Genomic DNA, 17,720 nt, shown 5'->3' on the forward strand with positions numbered 1-17,720 from the left:
CAATGGCGGTTTCAAAACGCTTGTATGCCATGGAAAAAATTCATAAGAGAAATGGTTACCACATGAGTTGTCAGAAAATGCCATTTTGAATCGTTTGACTATTGCGACTTCTTTGCTTGCCAGGCAAAGAAAAAAGTTTTTTATGGCGCATCGTGACTGGCGATGAAAAATGGATTTATTTTGATAATCCCAAGCGGAAAAAATCATAGGTGGACCCCGGCCAACCATCCGCTTCAACGCCGAAGAGGAATATTCATGGGCATAAGACCTTGCTGTGCGTTTAGTGGGACCAGAAAGGTATGCTGTATTATGAACTCTTAGGTCCAAATGAAACCGTTACAGCTGATCGCTACCAACAGCAATTATACCGATTGAGTGACGTATTGATGCAAAAAAGATCATCCGTAGTCAAAAATCAATGCAAAGTCATTTTGTTGCATAATAACGCTTGATCGCATGTCGCGAAAAGCGTAAAGCAGGTACTTCGCGGGCTTGAATGGAAAGTTCTGCCGCACCCAGCGTACTCTCCAGACTTGGCACCGTCAAATTACCATCTCTTCCAATCAATGCAACACGCACTTACGGACACACACTTCTCCAGTTATAACGAAGTCCAAAAATGGGTGGATGATTGGTTCGCCTCAAGAGATACCGCGTTCTACCGTCGTGGAATTGCCTTGTTGCCAGAGATAGGAGAAAGTAGTAGAAAATAAAGGAAATTACTTTGATTAAGGTATTCATTCATCTTCCCTTCAAAACAAATCGATTTTATAGACAAAAAAACGGCAAAAATTAAGTTTAACGCCTAATACTATATTGTTATATATTATATTTTTATTTTAGTATAACTATCTAACTTTTATAAACGTTGATAGCATTGATGTGCATTGCACGCTAATACTTAGATTTTTGTCGTGTCAAGTAGTGTAACACCGTGTCACTGCTAGAACACGTGTTGGACACTGTGTTACACTATGGTCTCAGTGTAACTTGTTGAAAAAACCCCCAGGTTTTATTAATTTATCATAGATACATATATGTAATACTCCTATATTGCTAGAAGAGTATCGATCCTCAACCCAAACATTACAGTGCAGACGTATAATAGCCGCCTCTCTCTCGCGAACGGTCCAGCTGCTTTGTGCGCATGCGTTTACATTTTTTAAAACAACGTCGGGCAATATGTTCATGGTCATAACCAACATTCGGGATCTGTCATATGACGCGTTGTATAACCGCAATAACCGTTACAGTTAGGTTGAATACGTGTGTCCACAGTACATTTGATCCGATCTACGTCTTTTATGTATTTACTTATGTACCATCATTTGTCTTTTCTGAAAAAGATTACTGATGAGATGCTTTATTTTATGAAGATTTGAAGAAATATTTACGAGATATTTTATGTCAAAATACGTCAGATTAAAGCATAAAATATTTCGTATTCCATTTTTGTCTATTTTACTCGTACAACTTTTTTACAATAAATATTCTGAGGTATCAATGTAAATTAAATTTTAGGATCATTCCATTTAAAACAGTAATAATGACTTGCTTGAACTATCAAAAATGCTTCTATCTAAAAAGATCACATTTTCCTATTCCATATCTTATTCTCGAGATATTTTAAAACGTCAATTAAAATGGAAAACCCTGCATCTATAATTTCAATCATTCTCTTCAAACATTATAATTAGTTAATTAACATTTATTCGTCGAAGGTACATTGCGAATAAACATTCGAGCACAATTGGGTAATTTTTTTTGTTTTGCGTTCTTTCCGTCTCATTTTCTAATGCTTTGTCTCTCGCTCACACTCACTCAATAGACGCGTTTGCGCATAATGAAGCTTGACCGTCCATGCCCATATTTGAAATTCGTGCATCTCTTTTTTATTAAGTTCGTGCCTCTCATTGTAAAAATACGAAACTAGCAATATAAGAGTATTACATATATGCATTGATAGCATCAAAAATTATTTTATACAAGTGAAAGTATTCATGTCTCTACTTTTCTTGTTTTTTTTTTCAGATTTATTGTAGTTTTTTTTTAAGTTATCAAGGATCTCAATATTTTTATAAATTACTTGTTATTTTGCGATCTAACAACATAAAACTTTAAAGGTAACAATATTGATTCCGAATAAAAAGTATAATCTGCTCTGTAAAAAGAAAGATTTTTTAAAATAAATTATGTATAGCTCGTAAAAACTTAATCATTTCCACTCATTGTCAGTTAATCTATCCATTTTAAAACTGTAATTCATAACATAGAATCCACATAAACTCATAGACGTCAAAAAAGGACTTATTTAGATTATTATTGGAACAAAGTTGGAACTGTAAATCTTTCATAAATTCTAAATTTACATTAGGTTCATCCATAAAGACTTGTAGTATTTGTTTTAAATTTAAAGCTTTTAGTACACTCAGGCTGATATTTATAGTCGATTCTTATATTCAAGATCGTCTTAAGTATCATCTTACGATGTCATCCACCAATCAGAAAGCCTTATTAGTATCTTAAAACATTACTTAAGATAATCTTGAAATAAGAATTGACTATAATAGCTGTAAATGCATATCAAAGATTTGTGTAATTGAATGGACAAGGAAATCTGAACCAAAATATGATACAGACTTTGTTTGATGTTTTACTCCAGTAGTCAAATGCAATATTCATTGGTTGAAATTGTAAGTTCTTGTTTAAACTTTTATCAAAACAAATACAAAGCATTCATTTTATATAAAATATCATGAAAATAGGGTGTCAAACACAATCATGTATGCAATTTTGAATTGGCTCAATTGTAAATGTGTTGCTATGGAACTATTCGGAAACATGTTTGAAACATTTGTATGAACGGCCGCACATGCGGATGCATCCAATAAATTACAATAATAAGCAAATTTAAATTTTATCATTGAGCGAGTTCAAGTCGGTAAAGTGACTATGTTAATACATTTATTGTTTTATGACTTTTCCAGATTTTCAATGACTTCCAGATCCATTTTTTAAATTTCATAACTTTTTCATGTTTTCCATAATATCCTTTAACTCTTTTTCCTTTAACAACTCTGTGAGTATATCTAATATGTCTATAATCAGTATATCATGTTTTAAAGAAACGTTAGATTAGATCAATCTATAAAAAAAAGTATATATAAAAGTATAAATTTTAAAGCACAAACTATTCTCTGTTACAATTACTTAAATTTAAATTAAATAAAAAACTAATTTTTATTTTTAATTAATTAAAACAAAGAATCTTTATTTTCTTATAGACGTAAAATATTAAAAAATAAAATTAGAAAAGAAACAAGAACGATGATTTTCCTTCTCAAAATATATTATCCTACACATAAAAATACACAAATTTACAATTTAGAAAAATCGGAGATAGTGTCATACTACATATTTACCTTACTTTCATTTATCAATGTATAATATAATATAATGTCATAAATTGAGAGCCTAACCCTACTAAAAAAGACACAAAAAAAGAAGTCTGTTTACATAAATTACAAAGCCATAATTATATTAATGGTTTAAGTATAGAATCAAATGACAAAAACAAATCAATTTATAACATTATATGTATACATATAGGATTGAATATAACTAGTTAAAAAAATAAAAGTTAATTAATAGAATACAAATTCTAATAAGACCAGGAAGTGTAATAACATTAAAATAATGAATACGGCATTACCAGTCAAAAGCAGATCTCAGTAATTTTTTCCAAATAAATTTATAAGACAGTTTTTCGGGATTAGGGGGGATAGTAGAGATGTGTACAAACATCAAATAAATATAATAATTAAATTAATTAACAATTTCGTAATATTATATTCGGATTTTTCTTTAAAGCTGTGTTTTAAGTCCAAAATTACAACGCGCAGTTTGCGGGAATCTTGTAAATGTTTAAAAATTCACTTAGAAAAAATTATTGAGCACTGAGAACTGCTTTTGACTGGTAATGCTATATTCATTATTTCAAATTGTTAAATAATAGAGTTAATAACACTTAATTTACATTAGTTAATTTTAAATAATTTAATTTTCAATCTTAACCAGTTATTTTTAAAATAAATAAACTTTAATTTATTAATTTTTTTCCATAAAATTTATTTATGTAAAAAAAAATTATAATAGAAAATAATACATTATGCAACATAGGGCCAAGCTTTGCCGTTCTCGACTGAGGACGATGTTTTCAGTATGAGGCGCAGTTACCGCGCGCGAAGCGCAGCCAAGTGCTGAAAACAGCATCCGAAGTCGAGAACGCGCTCGGCCCCATGTTGCATACGATATTTTATGTAAAGGAAGTATGTTTTTTGCGGTATTTAAGGCGCGCACTAGCGTGTTTAACTGTCACTGCCAGTCCTGGTTATAGGTTATGAGAGATCAGTATATTACCTTCGCTCATGCATTTGACCTTACGCTCAGCGCATGCGCCACAAAACATTCACAGTTTCTTGACAAAAACACAGTTGCGCATGCAAACCGTACGAGAATATTGATTTTGCCGTCCACGGACGGCAATATCCTCCACCCTAAAGATTGCCCATTTACAGCCATGTTAACAACTGTCCCAGAATGTCGTGAAAAATGTACTTTCTTTGCATAAAATACATAAAAATAATATTTCTTTGCTTATTTTATATACAAAGGGCGTTTGATAAGTAATGCAACACATTTTTTTTCTCAGAGCAGGATGGTTTTATTCAGGATTCAAATACACCATATTGTTCCCCAATTCTTTGGTCATAAAACCCTATTTTTTGACTAATCTTCGTTCAATTCTATGGCTTTACGCCACCTTAATGTGAGAGCCTGTATACTGCCATGATACCACTCTACTGGTCTGACCGGTGTCTGACAAGAAGAGGACTAAGTGAGTCACCCTAGGATTTTGACCCTAATTTTTTTAATTATTCTGAAGACAAAAAAAAGTTTACGTCTCCCGGCGTTTGATTCAATAGGCCTTAGTTTTGAAATAATAAATTTGTGAAAATTGGCTATACCACTGTGCGCCATATGAGCCTTCCTGGTAAGTGTTTTGCCAACCAGTACAGTTGGCTCCGTGCATTAGGTTACTTATCTCGTAATCGTGAGATCCGAGTTCGCTCCCGGAAGTAAACAATAATTTTTTTTTTAATAATTGTTTTTATTTATGTTTATTTATTAGGAGTACAAATTGAAAACCGCCGTTTTTTGTCAAAATTTGAGGATTGATTGTTGAAAAATGGTTACATACTTATTCTTGAAAGTATTGTCCATCGCTGGCCATTACTTTCTCCCACCTTTCGGGCAGCATACGAATCCCGCGTCGAAAAAACTGCTCGTCTTTTGCGGCGATCTACGAATCGACCCAGTTTTTGGCCTCTTCGTAATAATGGAAGTGCTGCTCAGTCAGGCCATGCGCCATTGATCGGAACAAGTGGTAATCTGAAGGGGTGATGTCAGGAGTATACGGCGGATGAGGTAAGACGTCCCATTTCAATGTTTCCAGATAGGTTTTAACGACCTGAGCAACATGTGGCCGAGCGTTGTCGTGCAGCAACATCACTTTTTCGTGTCTTTGCTCGTATTGTGGCCGTTTTTCCTGCAATGCTCGGCTCAAACGCATTAGTTGTGTTCGGTAGCGAGCTCCTGTGATGGTTTCACCCGGTTGCAACAGCTCATAATAAATCACGCCGAGCTGGTCCCACCAAATACACAGCATGAGCTTCGAGCCATGGATGTTTGGCTTGGCCGTCGATGTTGATGCATGGCCGCGGTAGCCCCACGATTTTTTTCGCTTTGGATTATCATAATGGATCCACTTTTCATCGCCGGTTACAATACGATGCAGAAAACCCTTCCGTTTTTGCCGTTGGAGCAGCTGTTCGCACGCGAAAAAACGCCGTTCGACGTCTCTCGGCTTTAATTCGTATGGCACCCAGTGTCCATGCTTTTGGATCATTCCCATGGTTTTCAAACGATGTGAAATAGCTTGTTGAGTCACGCCCAATGAATCTGCAAGCTCCTGTTGCGTTTGAGATGAATCTTCATTCAGTAATGTTTCCAATTGTGCGTCTTCAAACTTTTTGACCTGTCCGGAATGCTCCTTGTCTTCTACGCCGAAATCACGACTTTTGAAGCGTTGGAACCATTCTCGACACGTTCTTTCACTAATGGAAGCCTCACCATAAGTTTTTACAATCATTCGACGCGCCTCAGCCGCAGATTTTTTCGAATTGAAGGCAAAAAGCAAAACTTCCCGCAAATGACGCTTATTGGGCACAAATTTCGACATTTTCGATCACAAAAAAATATATAACGCCGATAAAAATTCACAACTGCAATGATAAGGAATTGCCAGATGCCCAACCTTACATTTAAAATTTTTGATCTAACGTTTGGCGCCAGCATTTACCGCTGGCGCCATCTACTGGAAAACGGCGGTTTTCAATTTGTACTCTTAATATTTTGATAATACTGATGTAGTACACAAATTTTTGAAATAAAAAATTAAATTTAAAATATCACATTCTAAACATTAATTTAAATTTAATTTAAAGAGAAGAGCTATGTGAAGTAATAATATTTGAAATAATAAATAAGTAATAACAATAATAATAATATATAAGTTATTTGTAATAGACAACATAACCAACTACCTGTAAGGAGATTAAAACTTCTCGTTCATTTACCATTTTGTATCCGCTTCTTTTACTGTTTTAAAATCAAACAATTTGAAAAGTTAGATACGTTGCCTTTATATGTTATCCATTACAAATAACTTATATATTATTATTATTACTTATTTATTATTTCAAATATTATTACTTGAAATAAAATTTCCTTCAAATTAAATTTAAATTAATGTTAGAATGTGATATTACATTAAATTTTCTATTTTAAAAATTTGTGTACCATATTAATATCATCAAAATAAATAAACATAAATAAAAATACTTATTAAAAAAAAATTATTGCTCACCTTCGGGAGCGAACTCGGATCTCACAATTACGAAGCAAGCACCTAACGCACGGAGCCAACTGCATTGGTTGAGAGAACACTTATCGGGAAGGCTCATATACAGGGTGATTCAGAATAACCCGTTGTCTTTCAAGGAACGTATTCCTGGTCGAATTCTAAGATGATTTTTCCTTTGCCAAAAATTTGTCAGACGCTTAGATTTTGAAATATTAACCGATTAAGTTAGCGTATCACGGGTCGAATACAGATGGTACGCAGGAGCGGCGCACTCACCGTTACGCGCGGGTGTGTCGTGAGGTGCCTGTTGCGCTCAGCTGATACAACACACAAGTCTTTCTCTCCTCTCACTCTCTCTTTCTCTCTCTCTCTCTCTCTCCCTCTCTCTCTCTCTCTCTCTCTCTTTTGTAGATTTCGTGCAATTCTTTGTTCGATTCTTCGACTGTACAAAGAATTTCCTGGCACTTCTCTTATTAAAATCATTAAAATTAAGAAGAAAATTAATTACATTTTTAAGTTAAAGCTAGCATTGTGATGTGACAGAGAGAGAAAGAGAGAGAGAGAGAGAGAGAGAGAGAGAGAGAGAGAGGGGGAGAAAGACTTGTGTGTTGTATCAGCTGAACGCAACAGGCACCTCACGACACACCCGCACGTAACGGTGAGTGCGCCGCCCCTGCGTACCATCTGTATTCGACCCGTGATACGCTAACTTAATCGGCTAATATTTCAAAATCTAAGCGTCTGACAAATTTTTGGCAAAGGAAACATCGTCTTAAAATTCGACTAAGAATACGTTCCTTGAAAGACAACGGGTTATTCTGAATCACCCCGTATAGTAGTCAATTTTCACAAATTTATTATTTCAAAACTAAGGCTTATTCGATCAAAAAAGAAACGTTTTTTTTTCGTCTCCAGAATAATTAAAAAAATTGCGGTTGAAATCTCAGGGTGACTCACCCAGTCTTTTCCTTGTAAGCCAAGTTCTTGCTGCATCAATAATTTTCCCATCAGTGCTGCAGTGCTTCTCGTGGAGTCCATCCTTCAGTGGTCCAAAGAGATGGAAGTTAGAAAGGGAAGTTATTGATGCAGTAAAAACTTGGCTTAGACACAGACTAGTAGAGGGGTACCATGACGGTATACAGACTCTCACATTGAGATAGCATAAAACCATAAAATTAAACGGAGATTAGTCAAGGTTTTATAGCCAAAAAACTGAGGCACATGGTGTATTTAAATCCTAAATAAAACCATTCTGCTCTGAGAAAAAAATGTGTTGCTTACTTATCAAACACCTCTCGTAAAATTAATTTACAAATAAAATATTAAACTTGTCTCATAATGTATATTATAATTGTTTTGAGTAATTTAACTTCTACAAATTACAAATTTATAATTTAATATGAATAATGCTATGCAAAATTAACTTTTAACTTAACTCAAATTCATTTAATATTAACGTAACTTTTAAGTGAACTAGTTATTTGTTCATGTAACTTGTAATGTAACTAAATACATTTTCGAAGCTGTTAATTTTAACTTGATTTACACGAAAACTTTTCGAAGTGTCACACCGCAATTTTAATGAAACTTTACATACATTTAGGTAACATAATTAGATGATTTTAGAAACTATCACTACTACTATGTGGCCCATATTCGGTTTCAAAGTGTGAAATCATCCCTTATGTGTATAGCGTGTATTTTCAGTTTTTTTCGTTATATCTCGGAAACTATTCGAGATATTAAAAAATGTTTTATACGAAAGATTTACAATAAAGTTACCTCTATTCATTCACATTAATATTTTTAAAAAATAATTATTAAAAAAAATTTTTTTTGTTTAAATTATTCTAAAAAAATATTAACGTTAATAAATATTTTATCGTGAAACATTTGTATAAAACATTTTTTTATATTTCAAATGGTTTTCGAAATATAGAGGGAAAAGCTAAAAATCGCTTTACATGAAAACTGATTTCACCCCTTAAAATCATATATTGGCAACAACTGATATTTTCTAAAATCATCTAATTACGTTATCTAAATGTTGCAAAGCTTCATTGAAATCGGGTTGTGACTTTTTGTTTTTTGGCAATAAAACTTTTAGAACTTTTTAAAAAAGTATTAATTATTAATAAAATAATAAACTGCTATTATTTACAAATCTTTTATGAGGTAGATTAGCATTGCGCACTTTTTTTATAATGGTTTTTTTCGTAGGTTTAATCCACTATCTATTCCGGTCTCTATTTTTTAATGCACAAATTTCAAATGCCGTCTTCACTCTTAAAAGATATATTATTACATAAAAATCCACCCAACTTTTATATGACAAAATATCTTTTATGTTATAATACTACTACATAATAAAACTTTTTATTTTAATTCGCACGAATTTCAATATTTCCATGATATCAAGATGAATTACCGTACCATATATTTCCTGTAATGTATAAGCACATTTTTTTATTATAAACAGTAATGAATGTATCAATACAAATGGAACAAGAAGCCTTTTATGGGCACAGCTAAGTCTTCGTGCTTGTGTTGTTTATGTGATTTTATATACTTTCCTCAAGTTCAATGAAATTACTTAATCTTGTTTAATTTAGAATTGTGTTCTGAGTAAAAATTAATTCGGCGCGCAGTTCATTGAACTTGAGAAAAGTATATAAAATCACACAAACAATACAAGCACAAAGACCTAGCTGCGACCCTAAAAGGCATTCTTGTTCAATTTGTATTGATACAGCAACGCTCAAAATATCTCTCTACTACTTTAAAAGTCACGCTGCCTTGGAAAGCGTTCTAACTCATAGTCGATTATTGCAAGAAATGTGATCACAGCCTCAGTGGTCAAGTTGGCTAAGACACCCGTACCGGAGATTCGGGAGGTCCCAGGTTCGAACCCTGGCTGAGATAATATTTTTCGCAATAATTTCTTTACAGTTTTTTTCAGGGGGAAAAAAGAGTTCATATTTAATAATACGTAATATTACTTAAACTTGTTCAATTTAGAATTGTGTTATGATTGAAAATTAATTCAACGCGCAGTTCATTAAACTTGAGGAAAGTATATAAAATCACACAAACAATACAAGCACGAAAACCGGACTTGATTAAGTGTGGCAAGTGAGAGCGGACATGTGCGGAGCGAGCGTGTGTGTAAGAAGCGTAAAAAGAGCAAAATTGTAGGTAAAGGAGGGTTGTAGGTAGGTAAGAGGTAAGAGAAGAAAGCAAGGAAGCAGGGTGAGTGGAGGGAAAAAGCAAGGTAGAGAGAGAATAGAGCTGCAAAGTGAAATTCACCGGGACGAAAAACGCAGGTTATGTTGACGAAGAGCGTGAGCAGTGCAGGAGGGTCAGGTGTGGGAGGTGTAGAGAAGACAAAGGAAGACAATAGGCAGAGAAAGTTAGTAGAAGATAAGGAAGGAGGGAAAAAAGTAACTTTTAGACTGTCAACAGAAAAGAATGAACATTGTAGTTGCGAAAGAGAAAAGAGGAAATTCAGGGAACAAATAGGCAAAGAATTGAATGCGATGAAGGAGGAAAGAAAGGCGATGAGGAAATATGTAGAGAAATTGAAAGTAAAAGAAAAGTTGTGAAAAGAGAGACTCGAAAAAATAGAAGAGAGGTTAGAAGCTTTAGAGAGGGAAGGCGTGAGAAAAGAAGGTGCAGGGATGAGCGAAACGGAAGACGATAGAAGCGTAACGAACAGGTTTTCACAGTACAGCAGGGCTAACTCAGAGCTAAGTGATAAAGAAGTGGACAAAATAAAAAGATGGATATCAGAAAAAGATAGGAAAGAGAGACAATGTAATATAATAATAAGAGAAATCGAGAAAACAAAGGAGATAGAAGGGGATAAAAATAAAGGATGCACGTGGTTAAGGGAATGGTTTAGAGATAAATTAGAGGTAGAATGTAAGGTAGAGGATTGTAAGGTAAGTGGCAAGGTAATTGTAGTGAAATTAGGTAGCAGCAAACAAAAGAAATAATAAAAAATAAAAACAGGCTAAGGAGAGGATCAATTTTTATTGCAAATAATTTAAGCTGGGAGGATAGGAAGATACAAGAAAAAATAAATAGGTGGGCAAAAGAACAGAGGGATAAAGGAAAAATCGTAAAAGTGGGAAGAGGAAGGGTGAGAATAGGAAGGAATGGATAGATTGGGCAGAAATAGAGAGGGAGGAGGAAGGATAGCTCGAGAAGACAGAATTTCGGTTAAGCCAAGAAAGGAACATTGAGGAGGGGGAAAAGGGGGAGAGTGAGTTTAGGGAGGAAAAAAAAAGAGAAAACCAGAAATTAAAAAAAAGAAAAGAAACAGAGAAACAAAAGGAAAGAATTTTGTTTTGGAATGTAGCAGGGGTAAACAACAAAGACAAAGAATTTTAGAAATTTATAAGAGGCTTCGATTTCATAAGTCTCAGTGAGGTATAGCTAGAGGAAAAAGGTTGGAAAAATTTAAAGGGAAGGTTACCAAAAACTCATGAATGGTAGTGCAGTTATGCGAGAAAGATTAAGAATAAGGGAAGGTCTAAGGGAGGTTTTGTGATTGGGAAAAAGAAAGGTTGAGGAATGGATGGAGATAGCTTATGCCGTAGGGAGGTAGAAGGAATGATTCTGTCAGAGGTAAGGATGAAAAAGGGTAGGGTATATATTGTACCGATTTATAATAAGGAGAAGAAAAAGAAATTAAGGGAAGGTCTAGATAAATTTCTAAAGGAGGCAGGAGAGGCAAAACTAATCTTAGGAGAAGATTTAAATTTGAGGATAGGAGAAATGGGAGTAGGAGGTAAGGAAGAGAGAATGGGAAGATGCAGTAAGAACAAAAAAACAAGAAACGGAGCGGAGAATTTCATAGAATGGATACAAGAAAAAAGGTGAAGTATTTTAAACGGGGCAACGGAGGAAGATTAGGAAGGAGAATTTGCGTATGTAGGACCAAGAGGTAGCACCGTGATAGATTATGTAATAGTTAATGATAGGATGCGTGAAGATTAATTAATTTTAAGTAATTAATTTTAAGGTAGGAGAAAGGGTGGACTCAGACCACATGCCTCTGTCTGGAGCTCAAAGAGACAGGAGAAGCAGAAAAAGAGGAACATTCGGAAAAAGAGAGAGGAAGAAAAAAAGACGGAAGCAAAAATAATAGTATGAGATAGAGAAGCGATCGAAAGTTTCAATAAGGCAACGGAAGAAGGGGAGGAAAAAGAAGAGGAGATACAAGTCACGGTGGAAGGAAAATAACAGGAAATTAAAAACATAGGTAACAGCGCAATGGTTAAAAGGAAAGTAAGGAGGCAAAAAAAAGAGTTAGGACACAGAGACTGGTGGGACAGGAGCTACAAGAAAGCAGAAAGAAGTAAAAAGGATGCATAAAAGATGGAAGTCAGGGAAGGTGGAAAGAGAGAAGTATATGCTGGAAAGAGTAAGGTACAAAGAATTCCTGCAGGAAAAGGTAAAGGAGAAAAGAGAGGAAAAAGAAGAAAAACTGAAGAGATTGAAAAAAGAAGCGGACGTATGGAAATATATAAACAAAAAGAGAGGGGGGAAAAGTCTGGAAAAAAAATAATAGAAGCAAGGAAGAATGGAGAAGATACTTCCTGGAACTTTTGGAAGGAAAAGAAATAAGGGAAAGAAGAGAGGAAGAGGGGGAGAGAGAGAGCGAGAGAGGGGGAGGAGGAGAGGGAGGGGGGAGAGAAGGAAAAGCTGCAAGAGAGCTTCTCTCTCAGAGAGGGCACCTCTTGCACAGAGGAGGAGAATTTAGGGAGAAAAGAAATAAGCAGGGCAATTGGAAAGATAAAGAAGAAGAAAGCCGCAGGGATGGAATCCCAATGGAAGCGTGGAAGTTTCCTGAGAGAAAAAGTAATAACGCTGATACAACAAGTATGAAAAGAGGGAGAGATGCCAGAAGAATGGAGGAGGAGTATTATAGTACCCTTATATAAAAGAGGGGACCAAGAGAAAATAGAAAACTATAGAGGCATCTCGTTACTATGCACGGCGTACAAGGTGTATGCAGAAATAATAAGAAATAGATTAGAGAAGAAAGTAGAAAGGAGGAGTTTGTTGTCAGAAGGTCAGGCAGAATTTAGGAGAGGAAGATCGACTATAGACAACATATTTGTTCTCAGCCACATGGCCCAAAGAGAAATAAGCGAGGGAGGAGATGGAAGAAAGGTATATGCCCTTTTTGCAGATTTGAAGGCGGCATTTGACAATGTGGATAGGGAGATGTTATGAAAATGAGAAGAAATGGCTTGGACGAGAAGATGATAAGAAGAGTAGAAAGGATGTACGAGGTAACGGAGATGATAGTAAGGACGAGGTATAAAACACACAACGTGTACTACACGACTTCTACACAAAGAAGAGCGTAAAACAGGACTGTGTAATGAGTCCACTCCTTTTTAATTTATATATGATGGAAGTAGAGGATAGGGATAGGTTAAGAGAAAGGAGGATAGACAAGGTGAAAATCGGTGAAGAGAGGATATAGAGTCTGATGTACGCAGACGATGTAGTTTTAGTTGTGAATAATAGGGAAGCTTTGCAGGACATGATAGGAACACTTAAAAGGTGCTTAAGAGATAGGAAATTAGAGTTAAGTGCGGAAAAAACAAAGGTATTGGTATTTAACAAGAAAGGAAAGGAAAGGAAAGAAGTGTAAAAGTGTGGAAATGGGGAAATAAAGAAATAAAGGAGGTAAATACGTTTAAGTACTTAGATTTTATGTTTAACAAGAAGGGGAATTATAAGAATCATATAAAAGAATTAAGTAGAAAAGAAAGGTTGACAGCAAATAAGGTGTGAGGATTAGGAGAGAGATTAGGGAGAAATGATTTCAGAAAGAGGTAGACTCTGTTTTAGGTACCTAGTTCAGAGTGTGATGGCGTATGGAGCAAAAATATGGGGCTGGTCAAAAAAAGAAGCGTTGGAGAAAATAATGTTAGACTATGTTAGATGGCTGTTTGAATTAGATTTCTGCACACCAAGATACATTGTAACCAGGGAATTGGAAATGGAAAAACTGCGTATAGGATGGATAATAAGGGCCAAAAGATATGAGGATAGGATCAAAAACGGGGTAACAAGTAATTTAGTCAAGAACTGTTGGATGGAGAAAGAAAAGAAGGGAAGGAAGGATTTATATAGCAAAGAGAGAGAAAAATATTACAACAGAAATGGTTGGAAAGTAAGCGCAGTAGAGGCATGGGGGGAAGGAGAAGAGATGGAACTAGAGATAATTGAGAGAGAAAGGGATATATGAAGCAAGAGGAGAATAGGATTTTAGAGTCAAAATACAACAAGAAATACAGAGAAATAGTAGAGAGTGGGAAATCCGGACTTAGGTACCTAGAAATAGTAAGTTTAAACAAGGGGAGGAGAGGGAATCAGGGCACTAATAAATTTGAGATGTAGGAATATGGCAAATAAATATTGGTTAAGAGAAAAGGAAAGGAAATGCGTGTTCTGCGAAAAAGGCTGGGATAATATGAAACACTACATAAGGAACTGTCAGGAACTGAAAGAGAATTGGGCGGAATTAGGCAAAAAAAAAGACAAGATTATGGAAAAAATATGGGAAGATAATCTTGATACGATTAAAGAAAGGATTTTAGAAAGGATATGGATTAAGAAAAAAAAAAGTAAAAAAGATGAGGAAAGAAATAAAGGAACAGGAGGAGAAATTAAGAAAAAAAAATAGACATTAATAAGGAAAAGGAAAAGAAGCTAAACAGATCGGGGCAATAGCAATAGGAGAGGTAAAGGTACAAGATTAGCTAAAAGTTGGGTAAACATTGGCGTAAACGTATATACAAGATAATTCAGAATAACCCGTTGTCTTTCAAGGCACGTATTCCTGATCGAATTCTAAGACGATTTTTCCTTTGCCAAAAATTTGTCAAACGCTTAGATTTTGAAATATCAGCCGATTAAGTTAGCGTATCACGGGTCGAATACAGATGGTACGCAGGAGCGCACTCACCGTTACGCGCGGGTGTGTCGTGAGGTGCCTGCTGCGCTCAGCTGATACAACACACAAGTCTTTCTCCCCTCTCATTCTCTCTCTCTCTTTCTCTCTCTCTTTCTCTGTTACATCACAATGCTAGCTTTAACTTAAAAATGTAATTAATTTTCTTCTTAATTTTAATGATTTTAATAAAAGAAGTTCCAGGAAATTCTTTGTGCAGTCGAAGAATCGAACAAAGAATTGCACGAAATCTACAAAAGTATTTACATCTCAAGTTTTTAGAAACAGTACTTTTTTTGTCACAGAGAGAAGGGGGGGGGAGAGAGAAAGAGCAAGCGCGCACGCGTGCTTGCATAAACAAGTTTGGACATGCATTTACTTACGTATTATTCTGTACAGCGATCAATTAGTTGTCTCCACGATGAGACAGACCAAAGTTTCCTTGATTCTCTCGTAAATTATCACTTTAGTATCATAATACACAATTCATTCACTCGATAAAACTTGAGTAACTAATTAACGATCACTTCGAGTAACGATCATTGCAAATAATTATTAGTCATTCGGCGTGCAAAAATATGTAGCTCGATAAAACTCGTGTTTACGCGCGACGAACAGACAACACGTGTTTACTCGACAACAGGAAAGAGCCGACTGATTTTATGGGTTACGTTATGATCAAATATGAATGCGTGATTGGTCGAACAGAAGTTAGAACGCGGAAATTTAAAAGTAAAGTAGTGATTAATATTGTTTTTAATAATAAAATTTATTGAAAAATATTTTTCTATTTATTTTATTAAAATTATTTTTTTATATCAAGAGATTCTACACTGAGAAAAAGTTATTGAATTTTAATAAATATTTGTTTGAATGCTTGCAATGACATAATTTATTAAATATAATTAAATATTTCTTTAATACAAGAATCACTAATGTAATTTAACTATCATTTTTTTACTGAATAAATATTTATTTACATTTAATAAATTGTGTCATTGCAAGTATTCAAATAAATTTTTTTCTCATTGTCAGTGTAATAATTTGTTAAAACCAAAAGATTGTTGCTCGAAATAAATTATTTGGTTGCCCTGAAAAGGGCAGATTAATTCTCTTCAAAGAATTTTCTTTATAACAAGTGCTCAAAGTGACCACCGTCTATCGTGATGCAGCCTCCCTCTCTCTCTCTCTCTCTCTCTGTCTCTCCCTCCTCCCATATATCTCTCTCTCTCTCTCTGTGACAAAAAAAGTACTACTGTTTCTAAAAACTCGAGATGTAAATACTTTTGTAGATTTCGTGCAATTCTTTGTTCGATTCTTCGACTGTACAAAGAATTTCCTGGCACTTCTCTTATTAAAATCATTAAAATTAAGAAGAAAATTAATTACATTTTTAAGTTAAAGCTAGCATTGTGATGTAACAGAGAGAGAAAGAGAGAGAGAGAGTGAGAGGGGAGAAAGACTTGTGTGTTGTATCAGCTGAACGCAGCAGGCACCTCACGACACACCCGCGCGTAACGGTGAGTGCGCCGCCCCTGAGTACCATCTGTATTCGACCCGTGATACGCTAACTTAATCGGCTGATATTTCAAAATCTGAGCGTTTGACAAATTTTTGGCAAAGGAAAAATCGTCTTAGAATTCGATCAGAAATACGTCCCTTAAAAGACAACGGGTTATTCTGAATCATCCTATATGTAAAATAGAGGTAAAGGTAAGAAAGAATGTAAAGAAATGGGTAACACAAAGAGCAGAATAAGGCCAAATAATGATAGGCATGTGAAAATGTAAATAAAGCACAATGTAAATTTTTGAGTAGATAAAAATAAATAGCGTATGTAGTAGGGTAATGAGAACTGTAAATATTAGATATTAAGGATGTAAATAGTAGGGTAGATAGGCAGCGGTCGCGAGGCAAAAGTATGGGTTATGGATGGATGCGTGTGGTAAAGAACTCATTGTAAACCAAGTCCCTTCTTGGCATGTAAAATAAGGCAAAGTAAATAAATATCTATCTATATCTACAAGCACGAAGACCTAGCTGCGAATGCCGTAAAAGGCATTCTTGTTCAATTTGTATTAATATAGCAATGGTCAAAATATCTCTCTCTACTACTTTAAACATAATGAATGTATTTGTTATATTGATTATCTTATAACTAATTGTAAATCTTGCTATTGATACTAACGTGATAATTATATGACAAAATGTTCGCAATTATGATATTCTTTAAAAAAATGCTGCATACAAAAATATTTCTTGCACCAGAAACATCGTATTATAGTAGATGCACCACATATGGAGCAGAGTGGTATTTCTTAAATATCCTTTCCAAAGAAACAAAAATCCTACTGGATGTTTATGGATGTAGAATATGGATAAACTTTGTGAAAACATTCAATGATTGTTATGTTATTAAATTATCATATTAATTTACATTTTATATTAATTTATTTATTTGAGAAATAATACCATCAAATTGCAATCTTTAACGCATATACAGCTATCTTTGCAATTTCATAATCTTTTTAAATATGCCTGGTTTAAAAGTGAACACATCGAGAAACGGCCGCGACATTTTGAAAATCCAGTAGATTTTAGTTTCTCTGGAAGGATACTCAAGAAATACCACTCTGCTCTATATGTGGTGCACCTGCTATAATATGATGTGCATTCCTGGTGCAAAAAATATTTGTGTATGCATTATTTTGAAGAATGTCATAATTGCGAACATTTTGTCATATAATTATCATGTTAGTA

General features: G+C 34.5%; 1 protein-coding gene and 1 non-coding gene across 2 annotated transcripts in view; one reads left to right on the forward strand and one right to left on the reverse strand.

The window, feature by feature from the left end:
• Nucleotides 1-17,720, reverse strand: part of LOC105205507 (E3 UFM1-protein ligase 1 homolog) — an 80,912-nt gene that overhangs the window by 58,877 nt on the left and 4,315 nt on the right. The gene's annotated exons all lie outside the window — the stretch shown is intronic.
• Trnas-gga lies at nt 9,832-9,907 on the forward strand. The gene has a single exon. It is a non-coding gene; the product is annotated as a tRNA-Ser (tRNA).

The sequence above is a fragment of the Solenopsis invicta genome, chromosome 5 (genome assembly GCF_016802725.1).
Source record: "Solenopsis invicta isolate M01_SB chromosome 5, UNIL_Sinv_3.0, whole genome shotgun sequence".
NCBI classification, from domain to species: Eukaryota; Metazoa; Arthropoda; class Insecta; order Hymenoptera; family Formicidae; genus Solenopsis; species Solenopsis invicta.